A 27,849-nucleotide genomic window follows, 5' to 3' on the forward strand; every position below is an offset into this window, starting at 1 on the left:
CACATTTTTTGGTGAAATCCCATATCTCCTGATCCGACTGACTGATTCCGACAAAATTTAGTACGTGGCATTATTCTTACATTCTGAGTCTTCACATATTATTAGGGCAATTCAGAATCTGGTGCGAATGGTCTTGCAACTTTAAAATTGCAAATTAGCGAGCATTTTTTTGCTTTTACAGTAACAAAATGTATAGCGATACACCTGCTACACCCTTGCAAATACTCGTAAGCAACACTAAAACGCCATTGTATTATTTGCAACAGTGGCTTGCAAATTATCAGCTACTGTCAAAAATAAAAACATTCTAAACAAAGAGAAGAAATGGAGCAAACCGGTTTCAACAAAATAAGGCTAAAACACGAAAAGCCGAATAAATAGTGGAGCGAAAAAAAATCCAGAGTATACTGTATTGGAAGAAGCTCCAGAAGTAAAAATGAAATTTGTGCTATGTGCCGTATAAAATTATTTCTTACCTTCAATTTGTGCGAAAATTTTGTTTTTAAACAATATTTTTCTTCACCGATCAGCTAAGAATTAATGGTCTTTGCAAGGGTTGCATACAAACCACAAAAAACACTTTTATTGTTCATGGTAAATATTCGCAATTGCATAATTTTGCAAACTCAGATGCACAAGATTCTCAATTGCCCTATTGAATTTTATTTCACTATATTCGGAGGATGGAGTCATGTGTAGAAGTTCACGCAAGTGAGGAAAGTTCTCTGATCGCCATTCACTTGGGGGTGGCCAGAAACAATTGTTTTAAATATGACTCAAACAGCTCACGACTTCCGGTCTTTGACAAAGTATCCTTTGGGTAGCCTAAGAACATCCGTTTGAGAGCTAAAGTGAGAAGGCGATATATCCCTACATAGGGTTGTGCGCTGGGTTTGGGCCCGCCACGTAAAAAACAGTACCAATGAAAACTAAACGACAGCCTCGGATGAGAGACCCCCCTTTTGATGACGACCATGGCAAACGAAATAAGGAATATGATTTGAGGGCATGCACCTGGAATGTCCGGTCCCTTAATTGGGAAGCTGCCGCTGCCCAGCTGGTTGATGTCCTCGTGAAAATAAAGGCTGACATCACCGCCGTCCAAGAAATTCGATGGACGGGACAAGAACTGAGACGAGTAGGTCCTTGTGGCATTTAGTACAGTACAGAGCGCAAGTTTGGTGTGGGATTCGTGGTGGGAAATGGACTCCGACGAGTACTATCATTTACTCCGGTGAATGAACGTCAAGCCACAATCCGCATCAAAGCGAGGTTCTTCAATATATCGCTGATTTGCGCCCACGCCCCGATATAAGAGAAGGACGATGTGACCACAGATGCCTTTTATGAGTGCTTAGAGCGCACTTATGAGAGCTGTCCCCGGCACCATGTCAAAATCGTGCTTGGTGACTTTAACGCCAGGGTGGGAAAAGAAGGTATCTTTGGCACTACAGCTTCCACAAGGAAACATTCCCAAATGGGTTGAGGCTGATCGACTTCGCCCAGGCCGGAAATAGGGTTATCTGTAGTACTAGATTCCAGTATAAAAAGATTCATCAAGCTACCTGGCTGTCTCCGGATCGAAAAACTACCAACCAGATCTATCACGTTGTGATAGACGGAAGACAGGTATCCAGTGTTTTAGTCGTGCGTACGCTCCGAGGTCCTAACATCGACTCGGACCATTATCTTGTTACAGACAAGATTCCCAACCTCCTCTGTACAGCAAAAAACGCACGCCAACAAATATAAGGAAGGTTCGACGTAGAGAAGCTGCAATCACAACAGACAGCCGAACGATTTTCTACTCGGTTTGCATTCCTGCTCTCTGAAAGCACTCGTCAACAACTCGGTATAAGGGAATTGTGTGACGGCATTTCAAACTCCTTACGTACAGCTGCAACCAAAAGTGTAAAAGATTAGTGCAAAAGAATAGCGACGAAGAGTGCCGTGTCGCAGCGGAAAGAAAACAGGCTGCCTACCTGGCCACGTTACAATCGACCACAACACGTGCGGGATGGAATAGATACCGAGAGATGAAGAGGGAAGCGAAACGCATTTGCAGACAGAAAAAGAAAGAGGCCGAAATTCGTGAGTATGAAGAGCTTGATAAGCTGGCCGAAAGGGGTAATGCTCGAAAATTCTACGAAAAAATGCGGCGGCTCACAGGAGGTTTCAAGACCGAAGCATACTCTTGTAGAACCCACAAAGGTGATCTAGTCACCGATTCCCGGAGCATACTCAAATTAAGGAGAGAGCCTGCTGAATGACAATGAACGCACAACGCCAAGAGAAGGCGAACCAGGTTCCCCAATCGATGATGATGAAGCAGAAGTTCCATTGCCCACCTGCCGAACTATTCTAACACGGCGGCGAAGAGCTGATAAGGAGCATGCATCAGCTTCTTTGCAAAATATGGTCGGAAAGCATGCCCAACGATTGGAATTTAAGTGTGCTATGTCCAATCCATAAAAAAGGAGACCCCACAATCTGCGCCAACTACCGAGGGATTAGCCTCCTTAACATCGCATATAAGGTTCTTTTGAGCGTATTGTGTGAAAGACTAAAGCCCATCGTCAACAAACTGATTGGACCTTATCAGTGTGACTTCAGACCTGGCAAATCAACAACCGACCAGATATTCACCATCGCCAAATCTTCGAAAAGACCCGTGAAAGGAGAATCGACACCCACCACCTCTTCCTCGATTTCAAATGCCGCGATGTCTGAATTTGATATCCCCGCAAAACCAATACGGCTATGTAAGCTGAGCTCCGTCAGAATCGAGAAGGACCTCTCCGAGCCGTTCGTTACCAAACGAGGTTTCTGACAAGGCGATTCCCAATCGTGCGACTTGATATCATCGGCCTCAACACCCGCGCCGTCAGTTCTGCTTTCTCCAGACAGGACAAGGAAGCAAAACAAATGGGTCTGGCACTGAACGAGGGCAAGACGAAATATCTTCTGTCATCAAACAAACATTCGTCGCACTCGCGTTACCGTTGTCAACGTCCGAAGTGTTTTACGTGGGTACCTGCTGACGACAGCCTTACTCCACGGCGCTCAAAATCACAGCTGATCAAATCAGCGCCCTGAGAATGCTAAGAATTTTCAGTACCAATTGGCAGTGTGGAATGGAGACACTAACCACCTTGGTCGGTTTCGATTCTTATCAAAAACCTCTGCCCGCATTTGGGTTTCAACCACAACCACCACGATACTCCCCGAGGGGCCAGTGGGCATGAGCAGGTTGGAATTACCTCCAAGGGCTTCTGCTCCCCGCGGTATCAAAATTAAGTCTGTGGTCAGACCTCGTAGCCGAAACTACTATCAGTTGAGCTTCCATACTGCTCTGGACTGGTGGCCAGGGGTTGGACCCCATACATACATCACTTACACACACCAATCATACAAAAACCTAAACCCAATTTCCACCGCCTTCGCCGCTTAAATATGTAATTCACGCGCAAACGACCCTAACTGTTCGGTATTCCGACTAGTGGAGATCACACCACTAACATCTAATCTTTCATCAGTCCAGCTAATCCCCATACCACCCAGGTCCCTAATGCCCGAGTACATCGGGCACCCCGCAATTAAATGCGACCAATTTTCAAACCCCGCCCACAAAAACACCTCGAAGTATCCGATTGGCGCCTCTGATGCAAGAATGCATTCAGAAACCCATGCCCCGGAAGCATAAAACCAAGACTCGGCAAAATCTGAAGTCTGGGTTATCCTCAACGAACCCAACGTCCTGCATGTACTCGTACGTCACTCGGCCGTTAGGAATATTGTCTCAACGTTCTTGCCACCTACACCTTACCCTATCATCTAGAAGCCTCTTTCTCCCTAGATATCCCTCCCTCTCCACATCATCGTCGGAAATCCAATCGTTCGCAGCAATGACACACTGAAACCCCTTCTTAACCTGAATGCAACAGCACCCTGTATGACAATCAGGTCAAAAGGGTGTGCACCTAATAACACCTGCATCGCATTTATTGGGACGGTGCGATATACAGGCAAACAAGCAAGCATCATACATCGCTGGATTGAGAGGAGTTTTTGAGACCCAAAGACAGTTGCGGCTGTCTCCCACCATACAGGGGCTCCATATGTGGCATAGGCCACAAACAAGCCACGATATATGGTGCGGATAGCACGACGTGCGAGACCCCAATCGTTCCTCAAAATACGTCGTATTTTGCCTACGGTTGCCTGCAGTCGCTCCTTCACATTCGCCAAGTGTGGAGTAAAACACATCCTTTCACTCATGGTCAACCCCACATATTTGACTTGCGTCACATACCTGATGCTGACCCCGTTCACACGGACAATCGGTGGACGAACCGGTGACAATCTGCCTTTCAGCAGCCACCGTTTTATCCATCGATGTGTCAACCCCCACACCTAAACCCCAAGAATTTACGATCTCTAAGAGATCTCCTCCTGCCCGCTCTAACTCAGGCCTCAAGCGACCTTCAACCATAAGAAGAAGGTCGTCCACATACGCACAACACTTACAGAGTGGCTCGAGCTGCCCAAGCAGAGTATCCATCATAAGGTTCCAAATATATGGACCACAGATGGAACCCTGCGGACAGCCACGAACATGCCGACAAGAGAGGCCTTTCTGTCCGAAAAATAACTCCGCCAAAGAGTCATTTTCGAACTGACAAGCTCCTGCAGCTCGAAGTCAATAAATATGCCAAGGACATACTTGTTGACATTCTCCTAAACGACGCTCTCTACAAAAAACCACGCGTCCTCTATACTGCGTCCTTTCCTGAACCCGAACTGCCTATCCAACCACATACCCGCGTTAGCTCCTGAAACCGTTCCACCATGACTCTTTCCAGCACTTTTCTAAGTACTGGAAGAAGACTGATGCCCCGATAAGATCGAGGATCGCTCCTGACCTTATTAGGGGACTTCAGGAGAGGAACAACCCTAGCACTTTTCCACTTGCGTGAAAAGTATCCCTTCCAGGCGCTCTTATTATAAATGGCCTCCAGGTATTCCAGAATGGACTTCCGAAAGCTTTTACACATCTCTCCGTTCAAACCATCAAAACCTGCGAACCGTGTAGAGCTAACCAGGCCAAAGGCGTACCCCAACTCCCCATTATCTAATGGAGGTTCAGGCACCTCTTGTGCTTGAGGTCCCTGCACCTCCGACCTCGGAAAGAATGTACCTAACGGAACCCCCGAAACTCTCTCTACGACGACAACAGAGTGTCACCGACGCGAAGAGAGGTGATATCCTCCCCCCTACGACCCCGGCAGATCCTATAGACCTGACCACAGGGGTCGTTCCTATTCTCTCTCACAAAACGCCTCCACTCTTCCTCTTTGCTTTTCATCAGCATCCCATTATATTCCCTATCCGCACTACTAAATTCATACCAAAGCTGGGACGGCCTATCAGAATTGGACCGCCGGGCGCGTTGAAATTTCGTCTCAGTCGCCTGACAATCCTCCTCTTGAAGGTTAACTCATGCGTCCACCATGTAATCTTGCTAATCTTATGACTTTCACACCTCCTAAATACCCTATCATTTAACCAACAACCTACACCGCTTCCCTAACCAAGAGTCCATATTGGTTCCAGTCAGTACCAATGGTACACCATCGCCGCAATGAACTCTCATAAGGCAAAGGAGGGGACCGAGGGGTAACCATAATTTGAATCAAATTATGGTCACTCAATCCTCACCCTCTCTTAACCTCCCATCTAACGCTGAAAGCCCTACTTGCTGCCTCATTCATAAGCGTCACGTCAATGTTGCTCACGCCCCCAAGCCCATCGAACGTATACCATTCGCTCGGCTCATTCAAAATGTGGAGGCTATAAGCTAAATGCCTCGCCTCGACTGTGGCTTTGGTATCCAGACGAATGCCGGGATACCTTACTAAACCACATCGAGGACGAGGCATTCGCATCCAGCCCTAGGATAAATGGGCTACTACTCGAAAGTAGTAGTAGCTTATCCATGTAACCCAGGTAGGGCTCTGAGGGCTCGCTATATTTACAATATAAACTAACGACAATCATGCTGCCGAACTCCCCTTCTATCGCTACACACATACCCAGTTGTGAAGAATCCACAACTACGCAATCGTAACGTGGATTATTCACAACTATTGCGGCGTTAGCTCTAAGATCAGTGAAGACCCCGAACCACACCTTTGGTAACGTAGGGCTCCTGAAGTAGAGCAATGACCGCACCTCCGACAGACATCTTCTCTAACCTTACATTCAGCCACCCTGTGATCGAATCCCTTACAACGCAAGCAGCCAGCGACGGGGCTATCCGGTCGCACCCTGAAAGAGAACCACTTTATGTAGCACCGACCTGCCTCCAAGAGGGCGGATACCAATTTGTCCGTACCCTCAAAGACGCCAAGGGTGCTACCGTCAGCGGTCACCTTCCAGGAACGACTGACAATCCTCACGTCCGACCTCTGGGATGCCGGGCTGAAGTCCTGAAGGTTCAGCCCGAGTAGTTCCTCCATGAATTCTTCATGGGGGATCTTCGTATGGACTCCCTGTCCCACCACCCGACGACCCAATTTCCGGTTGACAGAGACGTCCAACCCCACCTCCCCGAATTTTTTCTTATTCGCCACTCTCTCTCTCGAGAACAGAGGGAGTGCGAATAACCGCCCCACCACCCTTTATAGGCCTAACTTCGTGGATCCTCACACCAAGTGAGGGACCCATCTCCTTCACGACTTTTTTTATTACCTCATTAGAGGAAGTTGCAGGCCCCTTACTCCTGACAACGACCGACCAAGTCTCCACAGGCTTCGGCATCACCGGTGCAATTGCCTCCAGCACAGGTGCCGGTGGTGCAGGCATCGGTTCCGACGGAGCCGGCTTTGACAAGGTCGTCGTCGAGGAGGGTCTCCCACAACTTCCCCTAAGGGCATAATACTTGGCCGCGAAGATGGGCATTTTCGGTAATAACCGTCATCAGGAGCGCCTTATACTTTGAGGCAAGCTCCAACAGCCCCTTCGTGGACGCAGCATCAAAATTTTTTGCATCGAACACCAATTCGTTCAACGCCCCCGTTATCCTTTTAGCAGCCGCCACATTGCTGACTTCTCCCCGCGAAATATCCCGCTTCGTCTCGCCCCCTTTCCTGCCACCTTCTTTAGTGGGCCCGACGACCGTATCTTTGCCAACCGTTCTAGACGGTTGGACAACCGCTTTCTCGGCGGTGGTCACATTGGCACTACCGCCTCAACTCCCGCTCCTCCCTCGATGACGCGGCGACCCCGCACTTGCAACCGCTTTCCCAGTGGAGGCCGCATTGGCAGTCCCGTCACCACTCCCGCTCCCTCCCTCACTTCCGCCCTCCTTACGAGGCGACACCTTCCGTCCAGGTGGCATCTCGCTTTCCGACTATCTCTTCATCCGAACTGATCCGCCGGCGTACTAGCGCAAAAGGCTCTTGGACAGGAAGATTCTGGAGCAGCTGCTCTCCAGATGCGTACGTCTGAACGGGCTGAAAAGTGCGACCCGCGCAAATGCCCGCTCAATAACAGCGACCACCCAAGCGGTCGATTATAGCGTGCTCGCAGTGCCACAGCCCACAACCCCAACCAGTGGTCGGATTAAAGGCCACTCAATTGGCCGCCGGCCGGACAAAGTCCCCGTAACGGTCCGGAGTCGACCGGTGTGGCGCTGAGCACAGGCTAAGATAAGAAGCAACCCATTTTAGAAATATTGGTTGAAAACCAAGAAGATCAAGTTTATCAAAAGAACTGAATGGTTTACTTTATCAAAAGCTTTACTAAAATCTGTGTATATAACATCAGTATTCTTATACTCCCTAAAGCCGGCTGATACATGTGATACAAATTCAAGCAAATTAGTTATTGTAAATTTCCCTTTACGAAAACCGTGCTGAGAACAAGAAATTAGTGGAGAGATCCGGAAGATTATGACGTCTTTTATAATTGCTTCAAAAAGTTTAGGTATTGCAGACAACTTTGCTATTCCACTATAGTTTTCAATAGATGACCTAAATCCACTTTTATGTAAAGGAATTATAAATGACTTTTTCCATATGGATGGAAATAAGACTTGCATAAGAGATGAGTTAAATAGTTTTGTTAGGGGTTGGTATATATATTTGGCACATTTCTTAAGAAAGCATGATGGGATCATATCTGGGCCATAATTGTATGACTGTTCTAACATATTTAACTGATATAAGACGTCTGCTTCGGAAATTGTAGGTGCGTTAATGACAGAAATCAGACGTAACTTGTGCTGATGCGGAACATTTTTGGGAGATTTTGGAGAGTAGTTGGACTTGAAGAATTCAGCGAACATATTAGAAATGGTGTAATTGTCACTAGACATACTAGACTTGTATTTCATAGCGGACGGAACATTAGAAATCCTGCGTTTGAAGTTGACGAAACCATAGGATATAATATTATATTTTACTTTATTTATATAATTACACTGTCCAACAAATGAAGACTTTTTGAATGGAACAGAATAGCGACCCTATAATTCTGAAAGAGTATGTTGAGTGGATCATTTTTGTAGAACAAACTTATGGTCCAGCACGTCTGAGTTTTTTTTTACAGTGGGTCAACATTTCATTTTGTGGTCGAAGGGAACATTATACTATATGAAAAAAATGTTGTAAGTTAATGTCTGAGAGAATTCTTATGGACAGAGTTGTACTGTGGAATTGTATGAGAATTATTTTTGTGGAAGATCTTAACCCTCTAACTGGTTTCTTTATGGGTCAATTTGACTCCTTTAAAAAAGGACATTTAAGGATTAAAATATTTTACGAAAATGTTTGGCAGAAAATTTCAGTGGGGGTCACCAAAGACACCATTGTTGTAAATAAAGCTCTTTACGATTAATAAAAAAATTATAATTTTTTTTAATGGTGGTTTATTATAGTATGTACATATTTATTTTTTTGCTTCAGCAGTAGTAGGACAATGGATTAAAGATTAAACTAAAAATGCTTTCCTGTATTTAGCTTGACGTGAATGTTCCGATGTGTCAAGGTTTCTGTACAAGCCCCATACGTATTCAGCAAGCATTACACTTGGGATTTCCCTTTGAATCTTTCTTCCAATACCTTTATATCCTGATTTCTCCTGGTTTTTCACCGTGTTCTTCTGAAACCGCTCCAAGGTTTTCTTTAAAAAAATTGAGATGAGAGTGCAGAAAATGCAGCTTTAGTGACATCTTAACGCCAATATTGTTAAAACCTATTAGCATGCGTTCAATATTTTCTGCATAGTTTTGTGCTTTTGAGTTTCCAAGGAATTCTGATGTAACCAGCTGCATAAAGTCAAATGCTGTCTTTTGCATATCCGACAGATGACCATAAAATTCTTCATCTTGTAATAATTTTCTTATATCGGGTCCAACGAGCATTCCTAGAAAAGGTAGTTTACATTAAATGAAATAAATTATTTCTTACAACCGTATTTTACCTTCTTTTAATTTTGCTGCAGATAATCTGTGGAAAATTGTTTGAATGCGTTTGAAAGCATATCCTTGTGTATTTAAGTTTTTAATAAAATTTTTCACAACGCCCAACTTAATATGCAGCGGTGGAAGTATGACCTTATCTTTTGGGACAAGAGATTCATGGATTACATTTAAGTCACCAATATGGATGCTGGTAGCACGTGAATCCCATTTACAAAGAAAGCACATATATTTTGTGTACCCTGTTTGCATTCCAGTCAATATTGCAATCATTTTGAAGTCTGCGCATACTTCCCATTTATAATTATAGTATTCAATTTTATTTAAGAGATTTGAAATATTTGCGTATGTTTCCTCCTTTTTTGTGGAATACGCAACCGGTATTGATGGATGCTGATTTCCATTGTGCAGTAAAACTGCTTTTAAGCTGTGTTTTGAACTATCTACAAATAGTCGCCAAGCGGAAGAGTCCAGTGGAAGCTTTAGATATTTTAGAACCTTTTCAATACTGCAACAGTATACAAGTTCTTCTGATTTTTTAAAATAACTTTCCAAATCGGCGTGTCTTTTTCTTGGCGATATAACTTTTATCAAATTCCTTTTATCAAATTCCTGTTTTTCAATCTGAAACATAATATTTCAGCTTTCTCTTTTTTTATATTAATTTTAGTAAAAATCACACTCGATATGTGCCGCTTTGTAAGTCACAGCTGACTAGACGCGAGAACTCAGTGTTTGGCCCGGCCGAACTTGACGACGTTTTCACCTACTTTGTATATGTTGGCGTGTAATTTTTTTATCAATCGTAAAGAGCTTTATTTACAACAATTGTGTATTTGGTGACCCCCACTGAAATTTTCCGCCAAACATTTTCGTAGAATATTTTAATCCTTAAATGTCCTATTTTAAAGGATATTTTTTGATTTTCTCGAAAAAAGGGTCAAATTGACCCATAAAGAAACCAGTTAGAGGGTTAAGATCTTCCACAAAAATAATCCTCATACAATTCCACAATACAACTCTGACCATAAGAATTCTCTCAGACATTAACTTACAATATTTTTTTCATATAGTATAATTTCCCTTCGACCAAAAAATGAAAACGTTGACCCACTGTAAAAAAAAACTCAGACGTGCTGGACCATAAGTTTGTTCTACAAAAATGATCTACTCAACATACCCTTTCAGAATTATAGGGTCGCTATTCTGTTCCAAAAATGCTGTTGGACAGTGTTATTATAACATATTTTGTTAAGTTCAGCAAATTGTCGACGCAATTTAGGATATTTTGAATAGTCAGCAACTAAACCAATTTTCTTTTTAAGTTTAAAAGCACGCGATTTTCTATTTTTTATTTACATTATTCTTTCGTAAACCATAAATTAGAATTCATTTTTTTGAGTAACAACACATTTCGGAACATATTTTTCAAATAATTTTAAAATAGTTTCATTAAAGAGGGAAGCACTAAATTCAATATTGCCGCTGTAATCTGGCCAAGTTACTTTCGTAAGTTTGTAATTAATCTTCTTAAAATTAGCTTTCGCAAAGTTGAACCGATACCGTCTTGTGTATTATTATGAGCAAAGTTAGCTATGATTTCGATGTCAATTTTCAAAGCAGATTGATACGGGTCCTCTGGGCGAACCAAAGGATCACATCGGACAACGGAGAACATCGAAGCGTTATCAACATAAACTAGATCTAAGAGCTTACCAAACTCCTTTGAAATTAAATTAATTTGGTTAAGACCCAACTCCGGCATATCATCTAAGAACTCGTTAAAACATAAGCGAGTACTAATCGGAATGGTGTAATTATCAATAGATTTCCATGATACGCACGGTAAATTGAAATCTCCCAAAACAATGATGGAATCAGTTATATTAGCCATTGAGAAAACATTATTTATTAATGAAGCATGTTGCATATATACAGATATATCAGAGTGAGGCGGTATATAAGATAAAATTAGGTAGATATGGCCACTATTAGCGCCAATACGAATGCACTTAAATTCTATGAAGTCTGCATGCGGAACATCGACTTCTTCAGATGGAATTGAAGAATGAACAGCAAACAAGTCACCACCTCCTTTTCTGTTCAGCCGGTCATATCTAAAGATTTCGAATTCGCTGTTCATATTTCATTATTAAAAATGTGAGGCTTTAGTCAAGTTTCGGTGAAAGCAATGATTTTAAGGTTACAGTCAATGCTTTTTAAATACAAATCAGTAAGTTTTGTATTAAGACCTCTAACATTTTTGTATACACGGGATTTCTTGGCAATTTAGTGATAACTACAGGGGGCTTATCGCGTTTATGCTCGAATTCGAGCACAAAGACCCCAGATGGCCAGAAAGAGTTATCAAGTATCAATTGAAAACTGTCAGCGGATACGTCGATCTTAAACGATGCAATATCCCTGTTGTATTTGAAATTAAATTTACGGTTGTTTGTAACTATCGTTTTTAACTTCGACGAGATGTAACTTTTTATATCATCGACATCGACTCGAGATAAAAATTGCCTTTTTCCGCGGTATTACAACTAAGTTTTTATTAGCTGACTTACAGGTATTTGGAGGCGGATCTTGAGATGTTTTCCGCTTACCGTGTTCAGTAACAGTTTTCTCAGTGTCCTCAGCAGACGGAAACTTCTCTCCTTGAGGACAAGGGGATGAAAGATTAATAAGGTCAATAGTGGGTGGAGGCATTCTTTTTAAGGGGGTATTCTCCTCGAGAATTTTGAAAAATTCAATTTTTTATTTTCATTTATTTAAAGTTTAGAACCTTAAGAACATATCCTCCAAAGGATTTTTAAAAATGAAAATTATTCTAAGAGCTACAGTTACTTTAGTGACGCAGTACTCAAGCCCGGTAGGTATGTAGACCCACTTTTTTAAACGCGCTTTTCTCGAAACTACTTTTTTCCACACGGTACCGGCATTATCTCAAGTTCTATTCAACCGATTTAAATTTTGTGTGAACCTCCTTTATATATAATACTTAATCCTTTGTTTTTAATGTTTTAAAAAATTTAGGAATTTCAAAAAAATGCGTAATAAATGATTTTTATTTTCAGGCAGTCGCCATCTTTCAAAATTTTTTTTTCGTGTTCCCTGAGGTAGGGACTATAACAGCATCCTTACTGATTAAGAATTTCTTTTGATTTTTTTTCAGACCACCAGGAGAGTCAGGATCAATGTCACCAAGATGTGCCATTTTTTTTACACCTGTCTCTCCCCCTTCTAATTATTTTAATTTTTAATATTTTTTTGTAATTTTTTTTCTGTATTCTTAAGATATCAATAAAAACACCATAAAAATAGATAGTAAAAATATTTTTGGTTTTTTTTTTTAATAAAATTCAAAAAACTGCCCAAAATTTGATTTCTATATTAGAATACCCCCTTAAGGAAGATACAGTGGTATCTTCATCAGACGGACGTTTACGTTTTGATGAAAGATTTGAATTCTCTTCCCGAAAATACATTTTTCAGTCAGGATTTTAAGCTCACGACCATACTCCTTGAAACCATTGCGCGTCTGTTTAAAAACTTTAAACAATTCAATTTCAGTTGGTCTGCATTTTAAGCAAGACCAGCGCAATCCCTTACTGTCAAGAATAGAATCCAATATCCTACCCGTCAGCCCAAGACATTTAAGATGAGCATCACAAAGCCAGCAAGAAACAAAGCGTTCCGACTCGCCTTTCACAGAGCAGTTCGGAAAGTTACAAGTCATAATGACCAAAAACAATATTAAACAAAAATATAAAAAAATGTTAAATAATAAAAGTAAAAAGAGCAATGACAAAAATATGTATAACAAATGAATGCAATAAAAATAGTTGGTTATCAAAGATAACAACCAATGTAGCGAGCAGTTTGAGATGCACTGTAACACACGAAAAGTAAGAAACTCGCGAACAGCTGTGGACAAAGATTGAAACGAATAAAAACAAGAAAGAAATTTAAGTAAGCAATAAAAATTAGCACTAACAATTGCACTATGTAAAAATGTAGCAATAAAAACTAAAATGACTCGGCGCAATAAATTAAAATTAGCCAACACAGAATTAAAGTAAATTCAATCTCATGTCTCTAATTGAGACAATTGTAATTTAGTGACTCTGTTAGTCAGAATGTCTCATTTAGGTATTCTGGCAGATAGTCTCAAAAATATTCACCAAATTTTATGGTGAAAAGAAGGGCAGCAATCAGCTGTTTAGTTTAGCTGATTAGAGATGAGTGCAAGTGCACAATCGTAATGCATGAAACGATTGCATGCAATTACTTTTTTCATAAGATTTCAGCAGTAAAACTTCTTCTTAATAATTGCACAGTACAATTATTGAAAACTAATACTGAAATAGTTTATAATAAATGCCTAACATATGCATTTTATCTGAATCAATTGATAAGTAAATATGAAAAAATTTAACAACACAGTTATCGATTAACACATGTGTTCATCCTTATATTTGATAATAATGGAAAAGGAAGGTAAGTAATTGTAAACAATATAAATTTCATTATTTTATGATAATTATAGTATATGTATGTTAATATATCTTTTTTACAGATCATAATACAGTGTTGCACACCTCGAAGGAGCAAATAGAGTGCTATCTCAACTTTGTGCGGGTTCACCCGGAAATAAAGGTGCATAAAAACGACCCATCGTGGCCGAAAAGAATAGAGGAGCTTTGGGCGGAACTCTCCGTTCAATTAAATGCTCTAAATGGGCCCACTCGGAACCCCATCAAATGGAGAGAGGTAATTTTTAACCATAGATATTGGCGTATATACTCGTATGTATTTATGTTCTTTGCTTTACAGAATCTGAGCCATTCGAAAAACCGAATAAGATCACGTGCAAGGAAAGCCAAGGCGCACAAGCTAGTGACAGGTGGCGGTCCCAGCTCAACAATTGAGCTCTCCGAAACATTGGCACAGAGGTAAAAATAACAAGAAAGACCAATACGAGTGATTCATAATTGTTTTTTCCTTTTCTAATTTAGGAAGAAGTTGTATTCACAGCTGCACCATCGCCCCTGAATACGACTTCGGATGCGTCCAATGACTGCACTCCGTCATCATCCCGTAGCAAAAAATTGACGACGGACGAAAAGTTCTGAAATTATATGGATTTAATGAAAGGGAAAGCCGAGGAGAAAAGAGAGTTCCGGATTAAAACTTTAGATTCCATTAACAAACACACGGAGTCTATTAATAATTTAGCGGCAGTGATGGTGTCGCTTGCTCAGACTATTGTGAAAAACACAGAAGATTGTACTAAAAAAGTGAAAAATGTGCTTTTTATATATAAGTAAATGCATTATTTTATTGTTATGTTTATTTATTTTATAAATGAAATAAATGAATTTTGAATTGAATTATATATTGGTAGAATTTTAATTATCTAATGTGTTAATGCACCTTTGACGTGCTGCTCTGTCTTGTGTAATACTTCCCCGAATGGATTTCAGAGATTGCTCCCACATTTTCAGGGGGTGATCTATCTGGCAATATTTCGGTTTCATTTAGAAAAATGCCATGTTTTTGTAAAATATTGTGAAATTATAAACAAATAATGCAGCTTTGGAATATTTGTACCGCAATGTACGTTCTCTTGAAATGCAACGAAAGCGTGATTTTAAAACTCCAAATCTCCACTCTTTCAATCGTGTTTCTTGCTCTTATGTGCCTAGTATTGAAATTTTGTTCATTTGGTGTTTCAGGGTTTGCCACCGGTGTAAGAAGCCATGGTTCCAATGGATATCAGGAATCACCCAAAAGCCATTTAAAAGCTCCATCAGAGTGTTCTCTTATTAGCTTTATCCTTGCTGGCGAAGTAGTCCATATACCGGAGTCATGACATGAGCCGGGAAGTTTTGCACTCACGTGCCGGAAAATTAGTTAATCGTCACAAACCTATTGGGAAAACTAGTTATTAATTAGTTATTGAATATAATACTTACCGCTTCAACATTAATGCTATAGTAACCTTTTCTGTTCATATAATCATGCGGTACAACTGTGTTTGACAAGGCAGGTGCAATTATGCCAACATTAGTGCAATCAATTGCTCCAATTACACCCTTTATTCCAAAGTTCGAATAAAATCTGGAATAAAATTGTTGTATAGCGATTTATTTTCTCTTAAATTGGAATACAACTTACCCAGTCTTAATTCTATTGTATTCTTCAACAGAATTAGGAAAACGCACTTCGCCGTTTTTACCCTCCACCACCAATTTACAAATATATTCGATACAATGGAAAATTGTGGGTTGGCTCATCACCGCGAAATATGCATTTCCCACGCAACACTGATATGAGCCATTTCATAAAAAATATAAAACTGAAATAAACTACAGAAATTTGATTGCATGAAAACATACTGTTTCTTTAAGGTTAAAATGTAACTCACCCGAAGTTTAAATGGAATCGATGTTTGGTGTTGGTCATACGGCTTTAGTTGATTAATGAGATCCCAGCGCAAAGATTTGGGAAATCGGAAGAACTTCCTGAATGTGTTCTCTTCGTATGAAAATGGATCTTTTTTTGTTTCGCAAAACAGTCAGATTGCGCCTGCGAATGTAGCTAGAAGATATGCACCTTATTATCCATTATTGCAAAATTATAAATATTAATACATTACCTATCTTCCTCCTTTCGTTTTTTCATCATAAGGTAAAATAGTCCAACTTCATCAGCCATTGTTTTGCTCTTGTTTTTCTATGACTTGGTGCAAAGCATATAACAAGTTAGAGACTGATATTGCTCAATTAGAGATGAGACAAACTCGCCAGAATACCAAACAGTCACTCAATAGATTTCACCACAGATTCGTCTCTGTTAGAGACTTGAGACTGCTCGCAGAATACCGGCATTAGTATTTGGTATGTACATATGTTTGCTTTTGCGTGAGTTAAAGGCTAGCCACTGAAAAACGCTACTCCCTTCCTTCCTTTTCCTTCCTTATCGGCGAAATGTGTGCACAGTCAAAAACGTGGTAAAAACGCAGAAATCAGCTGTTCTCTTTTGTTTACATTTCATTTGTTTGACATTTCATATAATTCAAAAATTGTGTCAGCAGCAACATGGAAGTGGACAATAGAGATCAAATGTTTTTAGAATTGTGCGAATTATACTCTTTATATAGTTTATATAAACAGTATAAAAACAAAAAACGAAAGAGAAGGTACAAAATTCGCCCAATCAATCAAAACTGGGGCGTTTGCGGTTACCAGATAAAAACTTTTCTGGTAATTAAAAACAGGGAACCAGAACAACATTTTTTACATACAAGGATGCCGCCGGACGTTCATAATTTGCTTCTGAATTTGATATCAAAATCCTTGAAGAAGCCAAGGCAGCGGATTGGACCCGAGGAAAGGCTCTCGTTGATATTGCTGTAAGTTGATTTGTTGTGTTTTGCGAACTAATATACGTATGCATGTATACACATATGTTCTTCTCTTACAATTGTTAGCTATTTGTCACAAGGCGTGTCGGTGCAGAGCATTGCATGGAGCTATAAGTTGGGAAAGTCAACAGTACGCGAAATCATATTAGAGACGTGTGAAGTAATCTGGCAGCTACTTTCCCCAATTTATGTAAGCGAGCCAACAGAGTCTCAATACAAGGACATTGCAAAAGATTTTTATAATATGTGGAACATTCCGAATTGTGTCGGTGCAATTGATGGTAAGCACGTTGCTATTAAGTGCCCGGCTAATTCCAATTCGATGTTTTACAATTATAAAAAATTCTTTAGCATCGTTTTGATGGCGAAATATACGTTCACAGCAGTTAGTATTGGCAGCTATGGAAGTCAAAGTGACGGAGGTACCGTATATTAAATTGATTAACATTATAGTATAATGCATTTCTGTTATTATTTATGCAGGAATCTTTCGAATTACTCCATTTGGCCATGCATTAATACAAAACTCTCTGCCTTTGCCACCACCTGTTCCACTGTCTGACGTGTCACCGGAACCTTTTCCTTACTTTTTCGTTGGAGATGCCGCATTCCCATTACGAAATAATTTAATGCACCCATTTCCTGGAGCTAATCTAACACACACGGAACGTATATTTAATTATCGATTGTCACGCGCTCGTAGAGTCATAGAAAATTTCTTTGGTATATTGACTGCTCGGTGGAGAATTTTGAAAACAACGATTGAATGTAATCCAGAAAATTGTGAAAAATTGTATTGGCTTGCATAGCCTTACACAATTTTATAATGTTGAATGATCACAATCGCTATTGTCCGGAGAACTATGTAGATCGAGTGGAAGGACATAACATTGTTCATGCCGGTGAGTGGCGCCGGGAAACTGAAAACAACTCTTTACGACCAATGCGAACTTCGGTGCGTAGAGGTCCTTCAACTGCGTTTAAGCTACGGGAGAGACCTGCTAACTATTTTATAAATGAAGGATCTGTACCATTCCAGAACAATTTAAACTCTATTACAGGAGGACCATATGCTCCTGGAGGACCTTATTAAAAATAAATACCATTTTTTTTTAGTTCATGAGATCATTTCATTTTTTATTTATATAAGAATTATTATTTACATAAGAATGAATGAACAACATATATGTATGTAAAAAAGTAAAATAATAATTTAAAAATATGTATATATGTATATATATATATGTATACTATTAAATTAACTTAATGTTTTATTGAAAATCATTCTCCTCTCTGCACTGCAAAGGCAGCCTCCAACATTTTTTCAATAGCCCTAGCTTGTTTTGCCTGACACGGCTAAAGTGCTAAACGATTGCACAGCCGGACTTGTTGATTGTTGTTGGATCTGCATGGTGGTTTGCGTTGACCATCTCTTTTTAAAAATTTCAATGGCTTCCATCATCTTCTCGTCAACCTCGCTGTTAGTTGGCCCAGATTGACCTCGCTTTCTGCCCTTTTGGGTAGCCACCTGCGTAGAGCAGGATGGTGAAGGAAGCGAGGTGGATAAGGAAGGAGTCGGGGATGGCGCCACGGCGACAGGAGGCGATGGCGACGGCAGCGATATTACCAGTGGATTGGGCCATAGCGGTGATGGCACTTCCATCTCCTGCGCATGGTCATTTGGCTGCAATCCACTGTCTTCAGTTGCTGATTGACCCTGATCGGTTTCACAAATATTTTGTGATAATCCTGTAAATTTAAATTTTTATTAATACTTTTTCAAATATAAGTATATATGTATATTCAATTAATATACTAAAACTTACGGCCATGGTACAATATGTGGCTGAATGAACTTCATTGCGTCCAATAAATGCCACTGTCTTTGGACCTCCATCCCGCCACCGCTGGGGGCGTTAGCCTTCCGTACTTCCCTCCCATACCGGTCGCGAAGTGTAAGCCATCTTCGGCGACACATTTCTCCTTTATAAAAATAATTTATTATTATTAACAACATAAACAGTTGTAAATAACATTGCAACTTACCACTTGCGTTTAACTCTCTTCCGATTTCATTCCATAAGGCATCTGTTCTTGATTGCAGCTTATAGAATGGACTGCTCTTGTTGTATAGTTCAGTTTTAGCTTCAACTAGGGCAATCAATTTCTCGTCTTCCATATTCACAAGTATATATTGTATTTTGCACACACGTATTTTACTGCTTGATTCAATCCAATAAACTTTTCTTTTGACGTTTATTTTAATGGCGCTTGTTTACATTTGAACATTGTTGCCATTGCTCAAGTTTTGAGCACATCTTTGTTTTCAATTACAATTTTTTACAATATAAAATATCAAAACTGAAAACAAACTATCAAAAATAGTTTATCTTTATATATATAAATCTTCTGACCGTGTGTTTGCATTTGAACTGCTCCTAAACGGATGGACCGATTTTGATGAAATTTTGTGTGTATGTTCAAGGGGATTCGAGAATGGTTTAGATTTACAATTTGGTCCACTGGAAAATGTTTTTTAAAAAATTTTTTCATTTTTAATCAATTGTTAATTTTGGAATGTTTGACCGATAGATGGCGCTACCATCGCAGTATCCAATATTCAAACCTTAAATTGACGTAAACGTGCATTAAAGAAAACGATGCGAAAGTAAAAGGCGACATCTGTGGATCAAGTTTTTAAATTGTGGACAGAGTTGTTCGTTCTTAAGTAATAAATTGGGTGATTCATACATCTATGGGTAGCAATAAAATTTTTTTTCATACCTGCTAACTATTGGAGGGGGTATCTTGACAGGCAATTTAAAATTGCTAAAGGTCTGGCATAAAACAATAGTGACATAACTGAAGTGTTGATAAAAAATTTGAAATATACAGAAATCTTTTCGAAGCATTGCACAGAGCAATGCAATATTTAAACGGGAACGATGAATACATATGTATATACGTACAATTTCAAACTGATCCTTCCTGAAAAATAATAAAATTGCTAAATATTGGGAATGGTAGAATAGAACTGCAATCAAATACACAATGCAATGAATTAAAACTGGCTCATTTATCATTCGATGAATAATATACCACGGGTATCCCAAAAGACTGATGCCATAACCTTGCCAGCCGATTTTTTTGTCTTTCCACGCTTGAGAACCGTTTTTTAATATGCAGTCCACCAGGCTGACAATCGATTGGACTCGATTGATTTCACTGATGCACAGCCCAAATTCAATAGTATTTTTACCCCAAAAACCAATTCTTTCTTAACGCACGAAATGCTTTTTGATTCATCAAAAATGCGATTATTCCTTAACTAATATTTATAATCTAACTAATAGAAATCATATAGATGGCATTAGTAGTACTATCTATGTATCAGCCACAGTAAAACGTAAGCGGGTCCTCTAGTATATTTATAAATAATAGCATTCGACTCTGATTTTGAGTTATTTTAAGAAAATTTCAAACATATTGAACAAATTGAATTATAAAAGTTGATAATTACTGCATTATATCGATATTGGCACGTCATAGAGAAGGGAGTAGCGTTTTTCACTGTTCAGTTACATTGCGCGCCCATAAGATAGGTCGTGCCAGCTGACACGACCCACGATTCTGCGTTGTTCACTAACTAGCCTATTAACTTTTACATTGAGTAAAAATGAGTCAAAAGAATATATCTTGAGCTGCACTGAAATGTGTACTCTTTATTTATACTCTTACTTTTATTTATACTAACTAGTATATTTACTTATTACTAAATAGTTGATAGTTTGTATACATACAGATTAATTATTTGTTTAGGTTTGTTAACATACATATATATTGTTTGCTTAGATACATTTTCTTTGTTTTAAGATAAGGTTGTCGTGGTATTCAAACTCAATGTTGGTTTGATACTTCTTTGTTTAGGATTGATTGTTTTACTGATAGTGCATTTCAATTGTTCCAACTAAAGGTTGTTTTGATGAATTCTACTTACTGAAACAAAAGATTGTTTTGTTGTTTGTTACTATTATAAGAAATACGTTCCTTAACTCGTGCGTACAATAAGAATCTATATTTTACGGATTTATGAGTTTGTAACTGTTTTTCATAGTAAGTATATTTGCGTATGAGTTTGTAACTGCTTTTCATAGTAAGTATATTTGCGGTTGTTTCTTTGATAGGTTTATATTTGTGTTCTTATTTCAAATTTCTTTACCATCGGCTTGTTAAACTAGTTTTTTATTATTATCAGATGTGACCAGAATGAATACTCCTTAGCCCTTCAGTTAGGACTATTAAATTAGAGGTACCTTGCGAGAGAATGGCCGTGAATGGAGAACGGAAATTTGAATTTTTATTACTGTCAGATTGATTTCTGACTTTGTTTCTTCTATCAATATGTGGGATGTTGGACAATTGTGACTCTAAATGTAGCCGTGGGACGTACTGGCCATTATTTGATCGCGTAGCTGTGGCTGGATGGAGTCATGTGTAGAAGTTCACGCAAGTGAGGAAAGTTCTCTGATTGCCATTCACTTGGGAGTGACCAGAAACGATTCTTTTACATGCGACTCAAGCAGCTCACGACTTCCGGTCTTTGACCAAGTATCCTCTGGGTAGCCTAAGAACATCCGTTTGAAGGCGAACTAAAGTGAGAAGGCGAAACATCCCCTGCATAGGGTTGTGCGCTGGGTTTGGGACCCGCCACGTAAAAAAACACCCCCAATGAAAAAGCGTAAACAGCCTCGGAAGAGAGACCCCCCTTTTGATGACGACCATTGCAAATGAATTAAGGACTACGAATTGAGGGCATGCACCTGGAATGTCCGGTCCTTTAACTGGGAAGGTACCACTGCCCAGCTGGTTGATGTCCTCGTGAAAACAAAGGCTGACATCACCGCCGTCCAAGAAATGCGATGGACGGGACAAGGACAGAGACGAGTAGGTCCTTGTGACATTTACTACAGTGGCCATATAAAGGAGCGCAGGTTTGGTGTGGGATTCGTGGTGTGAGAGAGACTCCGTCGCCGAGTACTATCATTCACTGCGGTGAATGAACGTCTAGACACAATCCGCATCAAAGCGAGGTTCTTCAACATATCGCTGATTTGCGCCCACGCCCCGACGAAAGAGAAGGACGATGTGACCAAAGATGCCTTTTATGAGTGCTTGGAGCGCACTTATGTGAGATGCCCCCGCCACGATGTAAAAATCGTTATTGGCGACTTCAACGCCAGGGTGGGCAAAGAAGGTATTTTTGGCACTACGGTCGGTAAATTCAGCCTCCACGAGGAAACATTCTTAAATGGGTTGAGGCTGATCGACTTCGCCGGGGCCCGAAATATGGTTATCTGTAGTACTAGATTCCAGCATAAGAAGATCCATCAAGCTACCTGGCTGTCTCCGGATCGAAAAACTACCAACCAGATCTATCATGTTGTGATAGACGGAAGACACGTCTCCAGTGTTTTAGATGTGCGTGCACTCCGAAGTCCTAACATCGACTCGGACCACTATCTTGTTGGAGCTAAGATTCGCACCCGCCTCTGTGCAGCAAAAAACGCACGCCAACAAACACAAGGAAGGTTCGACGTCGAGAAGCTGCAATCACAACAGACAGCCGAACGATTCTCTACTCGGCTTGCACTCCTGCTCTCTGAGAGCACTCGTCAACAACGCGGTATAAGGGAACTGTGGGACGGCATTTCAAACTCCTTACGTACAGCTGCAACCGAAACCATTGGCTTTCGCAAAGTGCAAAAGAACAGCTGGTACGACGAGGAGTGCCATGTCACAGCGGAAAGAAAACAGGCTGCCTACCTGGCCACGTTACGATCGATCACAACACGTGCGGGATGGGATAGATACCGAGAGTTGAAGAGGGAAGCGAGACGCATTTGCAGACAGAAAAAGAAAGAGGCCGAAATGCGTGAGTACAAACAGCTTGATAAGCTGGCCGACAGGGGTAATGCTCGAAAATTCTACGAAAAGATGCGGCGGCTTACAGAAGGTTTCAAGACCGGTGCATACTCCTGTAGAACCCCCAAAGGTGATCTAGCCACCGATGCCCAGAGCATACTTAGATTATGGAGGGAACACTTCTCCAGCCTGCTGAATGGCAGTGAACGCATAACACCGGGAGAAGGCGAACCCGATTCCCCAATCGATGACGATGGAGCAGACGTTCCATTACCCGGCCATGAAGAAGTTCGAATAGCAATTGCCAGCCTGAAGAACAACAAAGCGGCAGGGGCCGACGGATTGCCGGCCGAGCTATTCAAACACGGCGGCGAAGAACTGATAAGGAGCATGCATCAGCTTCTTTGTAAAATATGGTCGGACGAAAGCATGCCCAACGATTGGAATCTAAGTGTGCTCTGCCCAATCCATAAAAAAGGAGACCCCACAATCTGCGCCAACTACCGTGGGATTAGCCTCCTTAATATCGCGTATAAGGTTCTATCGCGCGTATTGTGTAAAAGATTAAAGCCCACCGTCAACAAACTGATTGGACCTTATCAGTGTGGCTTTAGATCTGGCAAATCAACAACCGACCAGATAAACACCATTCGCCACATCTTGGAAAAGACCCGTGAAAGGAGAATCGACACACACCACCTTTTCGTCGATTTCAAAGCTGCTTTCGACAGCACGAAAAGGAGCTGCTTTTATGCCGCGATGTCTGAATTTGGTATCCCCGCAAAACTAATACGGCTGTGTAAACTGACGTTGAGCAACACGAAAAGCTCCGTCAGAATCGGGAACCAAACGAGGTTTCAGACAAGGCGATTCCCTATCGTGCGACTTTTTCAACTTGCTTCTGGAGAAAATAGTTCGAGCTGCAGAACTCAACAGACTGCTGGCGTATGCCGATGATATTGATATCATCGGTCTCAACACCCGCGCCGTTAGTTCTGCTTTCTCCAGACTGGACAAGGAAGCAAAAGAAATGGGTCTGACAGTGAACTAGAGCAAGACGAAATATCTCCTGTCATCAAATAAACAGTCGTCGCACTCGCGACTTGGCACTCACGTCACTGTTGACAGTCAGAACTTTGAAGTTGTAGATAATTTCGTCTATCTTGGAACCAGCGTAAACACCACCAACAATGTCAGCCCGGAAATCCAACGCAGGATTACTCTTGCCAACTGGTGCTACTGCGGACCGAGTAGGCAATTGAAAAGTAAAGTCCTCTCTCGACGAACAAAAACCAAACTCTATAAGTCACTTATAATTCCCGTCCTGCTATATGGTGCAGAGGCTTGGACGATGATAACAAACGATGAGTCGACGTTGCGAGTTTTCGAGAGAAAAGTTCTGGGAAAGATTTGTAGTCCTTTGCGCGTTGACCACGGCGAATATCGCATTCGATGGAACGATGAGTTGTACGAGATATACGACGACATTGACATAGTGCAGCGAATTAAAAGACAGCGGCTACGCTGGCTAGGTCATGTTGTCCGGATGGACGAAAACACTCCAGCTCTGAAAGTATTCGACGCAGGACCCGTCGCGGGAAGCAGAGGAAGAAGAAGACCTCCACTCCGTTGGAAGGACCAAGTGGAGAAGGACCTGGCCTCGCTTGGAATATCCAATTGGCGCCACGTTGCGAAAAGAAGAAACGACTGGCGTGCGATTGTTAACTCGGCTATAATCGCGTAAGCGGTGTCTACGCCAATTAAGAAGAAGAAGAAGTTGTGGCTTTAGAGAAGTCTTCACAATACTGATCTTCTAGAGTTTTGTTTGTTGTGGGGGGAAGTTTCCTTGACTTTTGGAATTTCCTTAATTGTGAATTAAGGTATTTGTTTGTATTGTAGTTAACTTGAGTTGGTGTGGTGGTGACTAGTTCTGTAACTAGTACACTTTGTGTTTCGCTGTGCAGCGTTTGAACTTTTTGTGATTGAGCAACATGGTGGCTCTTGGCAATTTTTACAATTTTGGTTTTCGGGATGTACAAGTTATCACGCGACGCAAGAATGTAATTGAAGGAGCCCCAAAATATTGCGCGTGGCCTGAGTCAGCAAGAAGTAGCGCACTCAGAATCATGAACGGAAATAACAAGTTTTAAGTTGCATCCAAAAGTTGCGCGTGGACTGAGTCAGCAATTATACGTTCTTACGTCTGCCAATACCATCAGCACATATTTGTTCTCACGCCTGCAAATACCATCTCGCAACACCACAACTGCTACGCAGCAGCGGCGGCAGCAACAGCAACAGGTAGCTTGAGGGTAGTTTATAATTAGAATAATTTTCAGTATATTTTTTGGTGCTCTTCGAGCTAGACGCGCTCCACTCGAATACTGGTAATAAAGTCAATAAAAACAAAATAGGCATTTTGAATTAATTTACATAGGCTGCTATATATCTTAATATATAAAAATCACGTGTCACGTTGTTTGTTTGCGATGGACTCCTAAACTACTGAACCGATTTTAATGAAATTTTTAACACTGTGTGCAGTTTGGTCCAACTTGAAAGATAGGATAGTTTATAACTCTCCTTATAGTCGCATTATTTATTTATTGCAAATTATTTGTTTATTATTAGCAAAGAGCTATCCACCAGTTGGTGGCGCTAACAGCGGTATTGAGTGCGGTATGTTACAGTAGATGGCGCTACAAACATTAAAAACATTAAATCAAACATTTTGTTCGAAGTTTATATTATTTGTGGTAAGGTTATACGAGCCTATGACTTCCAAAAAAAAAATAAAAATTGGGCGGGGCGAAGTTCGCCGGGTCAGCTAGTATTATATATTTCTTGACTAGGCAACACTAAGTGTTGCCAGGTGCAATCTGACATTTCCATTGGAAAGTTTGACATTTTTTAGCATAACATCACTCAGAACGTTTCGTCCTTTAATCTTGAATTGTTTTATTTACAGGGAATTAAAAAATTAATTTCGGCCAAAAAATGGAATTAACTCGTGAACATTTTCGTGCGATCATTTTTCACAACTTTCGACGTGGATTATCGCGACAAGAGTGCATCGATGAACTAAAATATTTGTATGGCTATGAAGCACCATCCTATAGCATTGTGAAAAACTGTAACAACGAATTCAATCGTGGCCGACGCTCGCTAAAGGTCGTCCAAAAACAGCCGTTGTGCCAGAAAACATCGATGCCGTACGTGAACTGATAATGCAAGACCGTCATGTAACATACCTTCAGATAGAGGCATGCCTATGCATTTCTCCCACCAACATACATTCGATATTGCATGAACGCCTGACCGTAAAAAAGGTTTGTTCTCGTTGGATCCCGCACAATTTGACAATCGCACAAAAATAGGCTCGTGTGGATTGGTGTAAAGAAATTCTGAAAAAATACGATCGCGGTGCTTCAAAAGACGTTTATAAGATCGTCACAGGTGACGAATCATGGATCTATGCGTATGAGCCCGAAACAAAACAGCAATCGACCGTGTGGGTCTTCCAAGAAGAGCCAAATCCCACGAAAAAAAAGCCATTTTCGTTGATAAATATGCCTATTTTCATTATTAAGCCAGAAATATATATAGCAGCCTCGTATTTTTGCAATTAAACCCGTAGTTTTTTTTGTATGAGCGCTTTTTTGGTGTGAGAGGGGATATGTGCCATAACGAAACATTGTATGGCGTCTTTTATGACAATATAAGCATTTAAATTTGCTTTTGCAATTTGTATAAGTATGCGCATGTGACAGGCAATTTGTGCAAAGTCTTTTTGACCTGACGAAATTTTTTCGATCGTTAACTTTTAAGTTTTTAAACCTCTCGCAAGATATAAGTTTATACCCTCTTGGGCATAGTTCGCATGACGTTTGTTTTTCCTGTTCAGATATGAACAAGGGCGATTTTTGAAAGCTTTTGGTTAAATTGGTTTTGCTACTAACTTGGGGTCTGTTTAAGTATCTATTTTTGTCGTGTTTAAAATTCTTAGTTCTGTAAATTTTTTCCTCTACCCTTTCCGCAATTTCATATTGGATGATGAAAAAATCTTTCATTTGTTGCCACGTTGGGCACTTTTTTCGTGATGAGAGCGATTGCTCCCATAGAAGTAACTGCGGCGGTAATGCGGCGGTGCAAATGGTTACCAGAATTGGGTCCCAGCTGTATGTGTGTGACTGTTTAGCAACCTGTTTTGGGCGTGTAACCCCTGCAGGTGTATTTTGATTAGTGTCATTATTAACCATTTTTGCAAAAGAATATTATTTATTTATTTTTAAGTTTTAAGTTTGAAAAAATCCGCACTTTTAATTTATTAACACCTTTTACGTCCTTATGTTAGTATTTAGGTACACCCTAATACTTGGACTTATATATACATATGTATGTACCTCATACAAAGAATTACGAGTATATGTGCATCATGTATTTTTTGATTAAAAATGTACAAAAGCTTATATCGAAATTTTGGGTACGTAGTTTTATTTGCAGATAAAGTTTACAAAATAAAAACATAAAGTGGTAACAAATTTCAAATATATGTAATAAGGAAGTTAAATAAAAAATAGTCTTAGTACTAAATATTTATGTGTGCATGTTTGATTTTTATTTTTTTTAATATTTTTATTGATTATGTATATATGATATTATTGGCCAATATTATTACCATTATTCAGTATTACGGAATTAAATCGGGATGGCATTTTATCTACCAAGGATTTAAGGTGAGCTGGATCAAGATTGGCCCATTCTTGGTCTGTTGCCTTTTTAAGGTCCTTACTGTCTCAAACCGTATACCGTTCTTGCACACTTTTTCAGAGACGATATGCCAGAGGATCCCCAATCGGATTTAAGCCCGGACCTGCCCAATACAGGTATTTTTCGCCCTGTAAAAATGGATTGGGTGACCTAAACTGTGTGTATTGAAGCATTATCCTACTGAAAAGTCCTGTCATCGCCTTATAAACTGCCACGAAATTCTATTAACTTTCTTCTCCAG

General features: G+C 40.3%; 2 pseudogenes; one reads left to right on the plus strand and one right to left on the minus strand.

Annotated features, from left to right (window-relative positions):
- Nucleotides 1-15,005: 15,005 nt before the first annotated feature.
- On the minus strand, nt 15,006-16,174 carry LOC125779191 (putative nuclease HARBI1; annotated as a pseudogene).
- Nucleotides 16,175-16,968: 794 nt separating this feature from the next.
- On the plus strand, nt 16,969-18,009 carry LOC125779264 (uncharacterized; annotated as a pseudogene).
- The last annotated feature ends 9,840 nt before the right edge of the window (nt 18,010-27,849 follow it).

This window comes from Bactrocera dorsalis, chromosome 6, assembly GCF_023373825.1.
Source record: "Bactrocera dorsalis isolate Fly_Bdor chromosome 6, ASM2337382v1, whole genome shotgun sequence".
NCBI lineage: Eukaryota > Metazoa > Arthropoda > Insecta > Diptera > Tephritidae > Bactrocera > Bactrocera dorsalis.